Raw genomic sequence first — 14,391 nt, forward strand, 5'->3', positions numbered from 1 at the left:
AAGACGTTCAAGTAGCTAACAGATACATGAGTAATGCTCACGATCATCAGCCATTAGAGAAATGAAAATCAAAAGTACAATGAGATTCTATCTCACTCCAACAAGGTCGGCGTTAATCCAAAAAACACAAAATAATAAATGGTGGAGAGGTTTTGGAGAGACTGGAACACTTATACCCTGCTGCTAGGAATGTAAAATGGTGCAGCCACTTTGGAAACTGATTTGGACCTTCCTTAAAAAGCTAGAAATAGAACTACCATATGATCCAGAAATTCCACTCCTTGGAATATATCCTAGAAAAATAAGAGCCTTTACATGAACAGATATATGCACACCCATGTTCATGGCAGCACTGTTTACAATAGCAAAAAGATGGAAGCAACCAAAGTGCCCATCAATGGATAAATGAATTATGGTATACTCACACAATGGAATACTACACATCAGTAAAGAACAATGATGAATCCGTGAAATATTTCATAACATGGAGGAATCTGGAAGGCATTATGCTGAGTGGAATCAGTCAGTTGCAAAAGGACAAAAATTGTATGAGACCACGATTATAAGAACTCAAGAAATAGTTTAAACAGAAAGTATTCTTTGATGGTTAGGAGAGTGGGGAGGGAGGAAGGCATATTCACTAACTCCCAGAAACCCACAACACCTAAAATAGTTCTTATCTACTATCTATAGTTAGTGAATTTGGAAAAATTCACTATTTTAGTAGTGAACACACAATACAGAAGAGGTCAACACAACTGGACTAAACTATAAGCAAAGAAGTTTCCTGAATAAACCGAATGCTTCGAAGGCCAGGGTAGCAGGGGCAGGGGTCTAGGGACCATGGTTTCAGGGGACAACTAGGTCAATTGGTATAATAAAATCAATTAAAACATTATGCATCCCACTTTGGAGAGTGGTGTCTCAGACCTTAAATGCTAACAAGCGGCCGTCTAAGATGCATCAATTGGTCTCAACCTACCTGGAGGAAAGGATAATGAAGAACATCAAAGACACAAGATAATTATGAGCCCAAGAGACAGAAAGGACCACATAAACCAGAGACTACATCAGCCTGAGACCAGAAGAACTAGATGGTGCCCAGCCACAGCTGATGACTGCCCTGACAGAACACAACAGAGAACCCCTGAGGGAACAGGAGAGCAGTGGGATGCAGACCTCAAATTCTTGTACAAAGACCAGACTTAATGGTCTGACTGAAACTAGAAGGACACTGGAGGTCATGGTCCCCAGACCTTCTGTTAGTCCAAGGCAGGAACCATTCCCAAAGTCAACTCTTCAGACAGGGATTGGACTGGACTATGGGATAGAAAATGATACTGGTGAGGAGTGAGCTTCTTGGCTCAAGTAGATACGAGACTATGTGGGCAGCTCCTGTCTGGAGGGAAGATGAGAAGACAGAGGGGGACAGAAGCTGGCTGAATGGACACAGAAATAGAGGGTGGAGAGAACGAGTGTGCTGTCTCACTGAGGGGAGAGCAACTAGGAGTATACAACAAGGTGTCTATAAATTTTTGTATGAGAGACTGACTTGATTCTTTCACTTAAATCACACACAAAAAAGTCAGAACAACATAAGAGGGAATAAACAGTGTAAGTATAGAAATTCCAAATGGAGACTAAGTCAAGGCAAAATCAAGTAATAAAAGGCTGGTTCAAACTTAGGAAGTTAGGGGTAAATCTCAAGGAAACCGCAAAGAAAGTTAACAAATCTACTCATCAAAATAAAAAAGAAAAACATAAAGTCTCAAGAAACACAAAATCTACAAAAACAAAAGAAATGAAAAGAAAATACAAAAACAAAAGGAATTCAGCACAGAAGACTAAGAGGAACAAAGAAAATATCTGCACCACAAAAAAAAAGCACTAAAAAATGACAGTAATAAACTCATGCCTATCATAAATCACACTGAACATAAATGGCTTAAATGTACCCATAAAGAGACAGAGAATGACAGGCTGGATTAAAAAAAAAAAAAAGAACCATCAATATACTGTCTAAAGGAGACACACCTTAGAAACAAAGATATAAATATATTCAAAAACAAAGGATTGAAAAAATATATCAAGTAAACAATAACCAAAAAAGAGCAAGAGAGGCAAAACTGATCTCAGACAAAATAGACTTTAAAACCAAATCCAGCATAAAAGGTAAAGAAGGATATTACATAAGGACTAAAGGGACAATCCACCATGAGGATATAACCGTAGTAAATATCTACGTACCCAGTGACAGCGTTCCAAAATACATAAAACACACTCTAACAGAGCACTGAAAAGAGAAACTGACAGTTCCACAATAACTGTAGAAGACTTCAACACACCACTCTTGGTAAAGGACAGAACATCTGGAAAGAAACTCCACAAAGATATAAACCAAAACCAAACCCAGTGCCATCGAGTTAATTCCAACTCATAGCAATCTTATAGGACAGAGTAGAACTGCCCCATAGAGTTTCCAAGGAGCGCCTGGCAGATTCAAACGGCCGACCCTTTGGTTAGCAGCCGTAGCACTTAACCACTACACCACCAGGATTTCCAATAAATATAGAAGATCTAAAAGGCACAATCAAGCAACATGATTTCATAGACATAAATAGAACGCTCCTCCCAACAGCTGCAAAGTATACATTCTTTTCCAATGCTATGGAATGTTCTTCAGAATAGACCACACCTTAGGCCACTAAGCAACCCTCAACAAAATCCAAAACACTGAAATAATACAAAGCAACTTTTCTGATTGCAAAACCATAAAAGTAGAAGTTAATAACAAGAAGAACAAGGGAAAAAAATCAAATGTATGGAAACTGAATAACACTTTGCTTAAAACCATTGGGTAGTAGAAGAAATCAAAGATAGAATCAAAAAATTCCTAGAATCAAACGAGAATGAAAACATATCATACCAAAACCTTTGGGACAAGCAAAGGCATTGCTCAGTGGTCAGTTTATAGCAACAGGTGCACACATGAAAAAAGAAGAAAGGGACGAAATTAAAACATTGGCTATATATCTCGAACAAATAGAAAGAGAACAGCAAAAGAGCCCACAGGCACCAGATGAAAGGAAATATTAAAGATCAGAGCAGAAGTAAATGAAATATGGAATAGAAAAACAACAGAATCAATAAAATCAAAAGTTAGTTCTTTGAAAGGATCAACAAAATTGACACATCATTGGCCAAACTGACAAAAGAAAAACAGGAGAGGACGCAGATTACCAAAATAAGAAATGAAATGGGGAGGGGCGGAGCCAAGATGGCGGACTAGGCAGACGCTACCTCGGATCCCTCTTACAACAAAGACACGGAAAAACAAGTGAATCGATCACATACATAACAATCTACGAACCCTGAACAACAAACACAGATTTAGAGACGGAGAACGAACTAATACGGGGAAGCAGCGATTGTTTCCAGAGCCTGGAGCCAGCATACCAGTCAGGTACGGCACAAGCACAGAGAGCTGCTCCACCCCCCTGAACTAACCCCGGGAGGGGGACCAGCCAGTTCCACGGGCGGCGTGGGACTCAGCTGGTAGGAGAAGTCCCCGGGAGGCAGTGACTGGTCTTGGAGCAGAAAGAGCAGCGTCCGAGCCGGGGAACTGTCCCGCCGGGATTTGGACTGGACGCAGGTACGGCATAAACACGGAGAGTTGCTCCACCCCCCTGAACTAACCCCGGGAAGGGGACCAGCCGGGTCGTGCGGGTGGCGTCGGACGCAGCCGATAGGAGAAGTCCCCGGGGAGGCAGCGACTGGTATTGGAGCGGGGAGAACAGCATCCCAGCCGGGACACTTGGTTACGGCACAAGCACGGGGAGCTGCTCCACCCATCTGAACTAACCCCGGAAGGAGGCCCAACTGGTTCTCGGGGGCAGCACGGCCACGCCACTGGAGGGACGAGAAGTCCCCGGGAGGCAGTGACTGATTTTGGAGTCGAGAGTGCACCGTCCCAGTAGGTGAGCCTTGACGCTGGGCATGGGGCTGGAAGCGGAGGATCTGACCGTGACTCCAGCGGGCCAGACCCCCCAGGGGCAATCTCCACACAGCCAGCACACTTAGGCGACGCGCCCGCGGGAATCTCAGATATAACAGTCTTTCCAAGCAAGACAAGCAACTCTGGCTATATTCTGAGGTGCTACTCTCCCATCTCTCTGTTGCCTCCCCCACCCTCCCCAGGTGGCTTCATTAACATCCGAATAGCCTGAGCCAGAGGGAGAACTCTGATAGGGATCTGACTGCAGTTTTTTTTTAGCGGATTTTCTGGAAAAACTAGTTTCCCAGTGATGGCTCGGAGACAACAATCCATATCAAACCACTTAAAGAAGCAGACCATGACAGCTTCTCCAACCCCCCAAACAAAAGAATCAAAATCTTTCCCAAATGAAGATACAATCTTGGAATTATCAGATACAGAATATAAAAAACTAACTTACAGAATGCTTAATGATATCACAAATGAAATTAAGATAACTGCAGAAAAAGCCAAGGAACACACTGATAAAACTGTTGAAGAACTCAAAAAGATTATTCAAGAACATAGTGGAAAAATTAATAAGTTGCAAGAATCCATAGAGAGACAACATGTAGAAATCCAAAAGATTAACAATAAAATTACAGAATTAGACAACGCACTAGGAAGTCAGAGGAGCAGACTCGAGCAATTAGAATGCAGACTGGGACAGCTGGAGGACCAGGGAATCAACACCAACATAGCTGAAAAAAAATCAGATAAAAGAATTTAAAAAAATGAAGAAACCCTAAGAATTATGTGGGACTCTATCAAGAAGGATAACCTGCGGATGATTGGAGTCCCAGAACAGGGAGGGGGGACAGAAAACACAGAGAAAATAGTTGAAGAACTCCTGACAGAAAACTTCCCTGACATCATGAAAGAGGAAAGGATATCTATCCAAGATGCTCATCGAACCCCATTTAAGATTGATACAAAAAGAAAAACACCAAGACATATTATCATCAAACTCACCAAAACCAAAGATAAACAGAAAATTTTAAAAGCAGCCAGGGAGAAAAGAAAGGTTTCCTTCAAGGGAGAATCAATAAGAATATGTTCTGACTACTCAGCAGAAACCATGCAGGCAAGAAGGGAATGGGACGACATATACAGAACACTGAAGGAGAAAAACTGCCAGCCAAGGATCATATATCCAGCAAAACTCTCTCTGAAATATGAAGGCGAAATTAAGATATTTACAGACAAACACAAGTTTAGAGAATTTGCAAAAACCAAACCAAAGCTACAAGAAATACTAAAGGATATTGTTCGGTCAGAGAACCAATAATATCAGATATCAGCACAACACAAGGTCACAAAACAGAACGTCCTGATATCAACTCAAATAGGGAAATCACAAAAACAAACAAATTAACATTAATTTAAAAAAAATACACATAACAGAGAATCATGGAAGTCAATAGGTAAAAGATCACAATAATCAAAAAGAGGGACTAAATACAGGAGGCATTGAACTGCCATATGGAGAGTGATACAAGGCGATATAGAACAATACAAGTTAGGTTTTTACTTAGAAAAATAGGGGTAAATAATAAGGTAACCACAAAAAGGTATAACAACTCTATAACTCAAGATAAAAACCAAGAAAAACGTAACGACTCAACTAACATAAAGTCAAGCACTATGAAAATGAGGATCTCACAATTTACTAAGAAAAACGCCTCAGCACAAAAAAGTATGTGGAAAATGAAATTGTCAACAACACACATAAAAAGGCATCAAAATGACAACACTAAACACTTATTTATCTATAATTACCCTGAATGTAAATGGACTAAATGCACCAATAAAGAGACAGAGAGTCACGGACTGGATAAAGAAACACGATCCATCTATATGCTGCCTACAAGAGACACACCTTAGACTTAGAGACACAAACAAACTAAAACTCAAAGGATGGAAAAAAGTATATCAAGCAAACAATAAGCAAAAAAGAAGAGGAGTAGCAATATTAATTTCTGACAAAATAGACTTTAGACTTAAATCCACCACAAAGGATAAAGAAGGACACTATATAATGATAAAAGGGACAATTGATCAGGAAGACATAACCATATTAAATATTTATGCACCCAATGACAGGGCTGCAAGATACATAAATCAAATTTTAACAGAATTGAAAAGCGAGATAGATACCTCCACAATTATAGTAGGAGACTTCAACACACCACTTTCGGAGAAGGACAGGACATCCAGTAAGAAGCTCAACAGAGACACGGAAGATCTAATTACAACAATCAACCGACTTGACCTCATTGACTTATACAGAACTCTCCATCCAACTGCTGCAAAATATACTTTTTTTTCGAGCGCACATGGAACATTCTCTAGAATAGACCACATATTAGGTCATAAAACAAACCTTTGCAGAGTCCAAAACATCGAAATATTACAAAGCATCTTCTCAGACCACAAGGCAATAAAACTAGAGATCAATAACAGAAAAACTAGGGAAAAGAAATCAAATACTTGGAAAATGAACAATACCCTCCTGAAAAAAGACTGGGTTATAGAAGACATCAAGGAGGGAATAAGGAAATTCATAGAAAGCAACGAGAATGAAAATACTTCCTATCAAAACCTCTGGGACACAGCAAAAGCAGTGCTCAGAGGCTAATTTGTATCAATAAATGCACACATACAAAAAGAAGAAAGAGCCAAAATCAGAGAACTGTCCCTACAACTTGAACAAATAGAAACTGAGCAACAAAAGAATCCATCAGGCACCAGAAGAAAACAAATAATAAAAATTAGAGCTGAACTAAATGAATTAGAGAACAGAAAAACAATTGAAAGAATTAACAAAGCCAAAAGCTGGTTCTTTGAAAAAATTAACAAAATTGATAAACCATTGGCTAGACTGATTAAAGAAATACAGGAAAGGAAACAAATAACCCGAATAAGAAACGAGAAGGACCACATCACAACAGAACCAAATGAAATTAAAAGAATCATTTCAGATTACTACGAAAAATTGTACTCTAACAAATTTGAAAACCTAGAAGAAATGGATGAATTCCTGGAAAAACACTACCTACCTAAACTAACACATTCAGAAGTAGAACAACTAAATAGACCCATAACAAAAAAAGAGATTGAAACGGTAATCAAAAAACTCCCAACAAAAAAAAGCCCTGGCCCGGACGGCTTCACTGCAGAGTTCTACCAAACTTTCAGAGAAGAGTTAACACCACTACTTCTGAAGGTATTTCAAAGCATAGAAAATGACGGAATACTACCCAACTCATTCTATGAAGCCACCATCTCCCTGATACCAAAACCAGGTAAAGACATTGCAAAAAAAGAAAATTATAGACCTATATCCCTCATGAACATTGATGCAAAAATCCTCAACAAAATTCTAGCCAATAGAATCCAACAACACATCAAAAAAATAATTCACCCTGATCAAGTGGGATTTATACCAGGTATGCAAGGCTGGTTTAATATCAGAAAAACCATTAATGTAATCCATCACATAAATAAAACAAAAGACAAAAACCACATGATCTTATCAATTGATGCAGAAAAGGCATTTGACAAAGTCCAACACCCATTCATGATATAAACTCTTACCAAAATAGGAATTGAAGGAAAATTCCTCAACATAATAAAGGGCATCTATGCAAAGCCAACAGCCAATATCACTCTAAATGGAGAGAACCTGAAAGCATTTCCCTTGAGAACGGGAACCAGACAAGGATGCCCTTTATCACTGCTCTTATTCAACATCGTATTGGAAGTCTTAGCCAGGGCAATTAGGCTAGACAAAGAAATAAAAGGTATCCGGATTGGCAAGGAAGAAGTAAAGTTATCACTATTTGCAGATGACATGATTATATACACAGAAAACCCTAAGGAATCCTCCAGAAAACTACTGAAACTAATAGAAGAGTTTGGCAGAGTCTCAGGTTATAAAATAAACATACAAAAATCACTTGGATTCCTCTACATCAACAAAAAGAACACCGAAGGGGAAATCACCAAATCAATACCATTCACAGTAGCCCCCAAGAAGATAAGATACTTAGGAATAAATCTTACCAAGAATGTAAAAGACCTATACAAAGAAAACTACAAAGCTCTACTACAAGAAATTCAAAAGGACATACTTAAGTGGAAAAACATACCCTGCTCATGGATAGGAAGACTTAACATAGTAAAAATGTCTATTCTACCAAAAGCCATCTATACATTTAACGCACTTCCAATCCAAATTCCAATGTCATATTTTAAGGGGATAGAGAAACAAATCACCAACTTCATATGGAAGGGAAAGAAGCCCCGGATAAGCAAAGCACTACTGAAAAAGAAGAAGAAAGTGGGAGGCCTCACCTTACCTGACTTCAGAACCTATTATACAGCCACAGTAGTCAAAACAGCCTGGTATTGGTACAACAACAGACACATAGACCAATGGAACAGAATTGAGAACCCAGACATAGATCCATCCACGTATGAGCAGCTGATATTTGACAAAGGACCAGTGTCAATTAATTGGGGAAAAGATAGCCTTTTTAACAAATGGTGCTGGCATAACTGGATATTCATTTGCAAAAAAATGAAACAGGACCCATACCTCACACCATGCACAAAAACTAACTCCAAGTGGATCAAAGACCTAAACATAAAGACTAAAACGATAAAGATCATGGAAGAAGAAATTGGGACAACCCTAGGAGCCCTAATACAAGGTATAAACAGAATACAAAACATTACCAAAAATGATGAAGAGAAACCCAATAACTGGGAGCTCCTAAAAATCAAACACCGATGCTCATCTAAAGACTTCTCCAAAAGAGTAAAAAGACCACCTACAGACTGGGAAAGAATTTTCAGCTATGACATCTCCGACCAGCGCCTGATCTCTAAAATCTACATGATTCTGTCAAAACTCAACCACAAAAAGACAAACAACCCAATCAAAAAGTGGGCAAAGGATATGAACACACATTTCACTAAAGAAGATATTCAGGCAGCCAACAGATACATGAGAAAATGCTCTCGATCATTAGCCATTAGAGAAATGCAAATTAAAACTACGATGAGATTCCATCTCACACCAGCAAGGCTGGCATTAATCCAAAAAACACAAAATAATAAATGTTGGAGAGGCTGCGGAGAGATTGGAACTCTCATACACTGCTGGTGGGAATGTAAAATGGTACAACCACTTTGGAAATCTATCTGGCGTTATCTTAAACAGTTAGAAATAGAACCACCATACAACCCAGAAATCCCACTCCTGGGAATATACCCTAGAGATACAAGAGCCTTCATACAAACAGATATATGCACACCCATGTTTATTGCAGCTCTGTTTACAATAGCAAAAAGTCGGAAGCAACCAAGGTGTCCATCAACGGATGAATGGGTAAATAAATTGTGGTATATTCACACAATGGAATACTACGCATCGATAAAGAACAGTGACGAATCTGTGAAACATTTCATAACATGGAGGAACCTAGAAGGCATTATGCTGAGCGAAATTAGTCAGAGGCAAAAGGACAAATATTGTATAAGACCACTATTATAAGATCTTGAGAAATAGTAAACCTGAGAAGAACACATACTTTTGTGGTTACGAGGAGGGGAGGGAGGGAGGGTGGGAGAGGGTTTTTTATTGATTAATCAGTAGATAAGAACTGCTTTAGGTGAAGGGAAAGACAACACTCAATACATGGAAGGTCAGCTCAATTGGACTGGACCAAAAGCAAAGAAGTTGCCGGGATAAAATGAATGCTTTAAAGGTCAGCGGAGCAAGCGCGGGGGTCTGGGGAACATGGTTTGCGGGGACTTCTAAGTCAATTGGCAAAATAATTCTATTATGAAATCATTCTGCATCCCACTTTGAAATATGGCCTCTGGGGTCTTAAATACTAACAAGCGGCCATCTAAGATGCATCAATTGGCCTCAACCCACTTGGAGCAAAGGAAAATGAAGAACACCAAGGCCACACGACAACTAAGAGCCCAAGAGACAGAAAGGGCCACATGAACCAGAGACCTACATCATCCTGAGACCAGAAGAACTAGTTGGTGCCTGGCCACAATCGATGACTGCCCTGACAGGGAGCACAGCAGAGGACCCCTGAGGGAGCAGGAGATCAGTGGGACACAGACCCCAAATTCTCATAAAAAGACCAAACTTAATGGTCTGACTGAGAATAGAGGAATCCCGGGAGCCATGGTCCCCAGACCTTCTGTTGGCACAGGACAGGAACCATCCCCGAAGACAACTCATCAGACATGAAAGGGACTGGTCAGCGGGTGGGAGAGAGACGCTGATGAAGAGTGAGCTAATTATATCAGGTGGACACTTGAGATTGTGTTGGCAACTCTTGTCTGGAGGGGGGATGGGAGGATAGAGAGAGAGGGAAGCCGGCAAAATTGTCAAGAAAGGAGAGACTGAAAGGGCTGACTCAAGAGGTGGAGAGCAAGTGGGAGTAGGGAGTGAGATGTATGTAAACTTATATGTGACAGACTGATTGGATTTGTAAACGTTCACTTGAAGCTTAATAAAAGTTATTAAAAAAAAAAAAAAAAAGAAATGGAATGGGGGAACATCACAACACACCCAGCTGACATAAAAAGGATCATAACAGAGTACTATGAAAAGCTATACCACAACCAATTTGAAAGCCTAGAGGAAATGGACAAATTTCCAGAAACATACAACCTATACAAACTGAGGTAGAAAATCTGAACAGACCCATAGCAAGAGAAGAGATTGAAAAGGTAATTTAAAAAAAAAAAAAAAGCTCCCAACAAAAAAAAAAGCCCTGGCCCAAATGGCTTCACTGGAGAATTCTACGAAACATTCAGAGAACAGATTACACCAGTAATACTCAAAGTGTTTCAAAATATAGAAAAGGAAAGGATACTTCTGAATTCATTCTATGAAGCCAGCATAACCCTGATACCAAAACTAGGCAAAGACACCACAAAAAAACAAAACTACAGATCAATAATTCTTATGAATATAGAAGCAAAAATTCTCAACAAAATTCAAGTCAATAGAATTCAGCATCATATCAGAAAAATAATACACCATGAACCAGTGGGATTCATACTAGGTATGCAAGCACGATACAGCATTAGAAAATCAATCAATATAACCCACCACGAAAATAAAACAACAGAAAAGAATCGCATCGTCATCTCAATCAACACAAAAAGCATTCAACAAAGTCCAACACCTGTTCCGGATAAAAACTCTCAATAAAACAGGTATAGAAGGAAAATTTCTCAATGTACTAAAGGTTATCTATACAAAACCAACAACCAACAGCATTCTTAGCAGAGAGAGGCTGAAAACATTCCCTCTGAGAACAGGAACAAGACAAGGACGCCTTTTATCACCACTCTTTTTTTTTTTTTTTTTTCCTATTTAACATTGTGCTGGAAGTCCTAGCTAGAGCAGTAAGGCAAGAATAAAAATAAATAAAGGGCATTCAGATTGGTAAGGAAGAAGTAAAACTATCCTATTTCCAGATGATAAGATGCTATATACATACAGAACCCAAAAGACTCCACAAGATAACTACTGGAACTAATAGACTCAGCAGAGGAACAGGATACAAGACAAACATTCAAGTATCAATTTGCTTCCTATACACCAGTAAAGAGAACTATGAAAAGGAAATCAGGAAAGCAATACCATTTATAATAGCCCCTAAAAAAAAAACTTAGGAATAAATCTAACCAGGGATGTAAAAGACCTATACAAAGAAAACTACAAAACACTACTGTAAGAAACCAAAAGAGACCTACATAAATGGAAAATGGATAGGTAGACTCAACATTGTGAAAATGTCAATTCTACCCAAAGCGATCTACAAATACAATGTAATCCCTATCCAAATACCAAGAGCATTCTTTAACAAAATGGGAAAACTAATTGTTAACTATATATGGAAAGGAAAGAGTCTCTGGATAAGTAAGCACTATTGAAGAAGAATAAAGTAGGGGCACTTGCACTACCTGACCTCAGAAACTACAATACAGCTAAGGTAGTCAAAACAGCGTGATACTTGTACAGTGACAGACACATTGACCAATGAAACAGAATCGAGAATCCAGATGTAAATTCATCCACCAACAGTCACCTGATCTTCCACAAAGGCCCAAAGCCAATTAAATGGTCTTTTTAACAAACAGTGCCGGCAAAACTGGATGTCCATCTGTAAAAAAATGAAACAGGACCCATGCCTCACACCATACACAAAAACTAATTCAAAATGGATAAAAGACCTGAATATAAAACCAAAAACTATAAAGATCATGGAATTAAAAAAGGGTCAATGCTAGAGGCCCTAAGACACGGTGTAACTAACAATACGCAAATACTAGAAGATAAGCTAGATAACTGGGATCTTCTAAAAATTAAACACTTACCCCCATCAAAACACCTCACCAAAAGAGCAAAAAGAGAATCTACAGACTGGAAAAATTTTTGGCTGTGACAAATTAGATAAAGATCTAATCTCTAAAATCTATATGAAAACTCAACAACTCTACAACAAAAAGACAAATAACCCAATTAAAAAATGGGCGCAGGATATGAACACACACTTCACCAAAGAAGACATTTAGGCAGCTAACAGACACATGGGGAAATGCTTGTGATCAATCACTGGCCATTGGAGAAATGCAATCAAAGCTACACCAAGATACCACCTCACCCTGACGTTACTGCCATGACTCAAAAAAAAAAAAAAAAACAGAAAATAGCAAATGTTGAAGAGGCTGTGGGGAGACTGGAACTCTTACGCACTTCTGGTGGGAATGCAAAATGGTACAAACATTTTGGAAAACGATATGGCCCTTCCTTAAAAAGCTAGAAATAGAAATACCATATGACCCAGCAATCCCATTGCTAGGAATATATCCTAGAGAAATAAAAGTTGTCACACGTATAGACACATGCACACCCATGTTCATTGCAGCATTATTCACAGTAGCAAAAAGATGGAAACAACCTAAGTGCCCATCAACAGATGAATGGATAAAAAAACTATGGTACATACACACAATGGAACACTATGCGATGATAAAGAACATGACGAATCTATGAAACATCTAACAACATGGATGAATCTGGAGGGCACTATGTTAAGTGAAATAAGTCAATCAAATGCTGTATGAAACCTCTATTATAAATATTCATGAAAAGGTTTACACACAGAAGAAACAACCTTTGATGAGAGGGGAGGGGTGTGGAGTGAAAAACACTAGACAATAGATAAGTGGTAACTTTGGTGAAGGGTAAGACAGTACACAATACGGGGGAAGCCAGCACAACTTGTCCAAGGCAAGGTCATGGAAGCCTCAGAGATACATCCAAACTCCCTGAGGGACTGAATTGCTGGGCTGAGGGCTGTGGGTAACATGGTCTTGGGGAACATCTAGCTCAATTGGCATAACATAATTTATAAATAAAATATTCTACATCCTACTTTACCGAGTAGTATCTGGGGTCTTAAAAGCTTGTGAGGGGCCATCTAAGTTACTCCCCTGGTCCCACCCCATCTGGAGCAAGGGAGAATGAAGAAAACCAAAGACATAGCGAAAGATTTGTCCAAAAGACTAATGAACCACAACTACCACAGGCTCCACCAGACTGAGTCCAGCACAACTAGAAGATGCCGGGCTACCACCACCAACTGCTCTGACAGGGATCATAATAAAAAGCCCTGGAAAGAGCTGAGGAAAAATGTAGAACAAAACTCTAACTCACAGAAAAAGGCCAAACTTACTGGTCTGACAGAGGCTGGAGAAACCTCAAGAGTATGGCTACCGCACACCCTTTTAACTAAGTACTAAAATCTCTGCTGAGGTTCACCTTTCAGCCAAAGATTAGACAGGCCCATAAACAAGACTAAATGGGCACACTAGCCCGGGGGCAAGGATGAGAAGGCAGGAGGGGACAGGAAAGCTGATAATGGAGAACCCAAAGTCTAGAGGGGAGAGTGTCATGGGGTTGGCTACCAATGTCACTAAACAATAATGTGTGTAAATTATTGAATGAGTTCTATTTTGCTCTGTACACCTTCATCTAAATTACACAAAAAAAAAAAAGAGTAAAAAAAACTAAAAACAACCTTGTGGGCCAAGTTTTGTTCACATGTTAGTGTGAATTGTTTTTGCCCTAATATAAAACAACACCTGGCTGAGATCAGTCAAGGCACAGGAGTATTGATTATGTGCCGAGAGGAGGGATCAGAAGACTTTGTTGGGCTAGGACATCTTTTCCAGTCAAAGGTAGGACTGATTCTCTGGAGTCCAAGGAAAGAGGCTAAAGAATCAAAGGGAAATTCAGAAAGTTATATAGG

The 14,391-nt window shown here is 39.3% G+C and overlaps 1 protein-coding gene across 1 annotated transcript in view; it reads left to right on the plus strand.

Annotated features, from left to right (window-relative positions):
• The window catches only part of FAM81B (family with sequence similarity 81 member B), a 115,597-nt gene that overhangs the window by 68,078 nt on the left and 33,128 nt on the right, over positions 1 to 14,391 (plus strand). The window lies entirely within an intron of this gene.

The sequence above is a fragment of the Loxodonta africana genome, chromosome 2 (assembly GCF_030014295.1).
Source record: "Loxodonta africana isolate mLoxAfr1 chromosome 2, mLoxAfr1.hap2, whole genome shotgun sequence".
Classification (NCBI taxonomy): domain Eukaryota; kingdom Metazoa; phylum Chordata; class Mammalia; order Proboscidea; family Elephantidae; genus Loxodonta; species Loxodonta africana.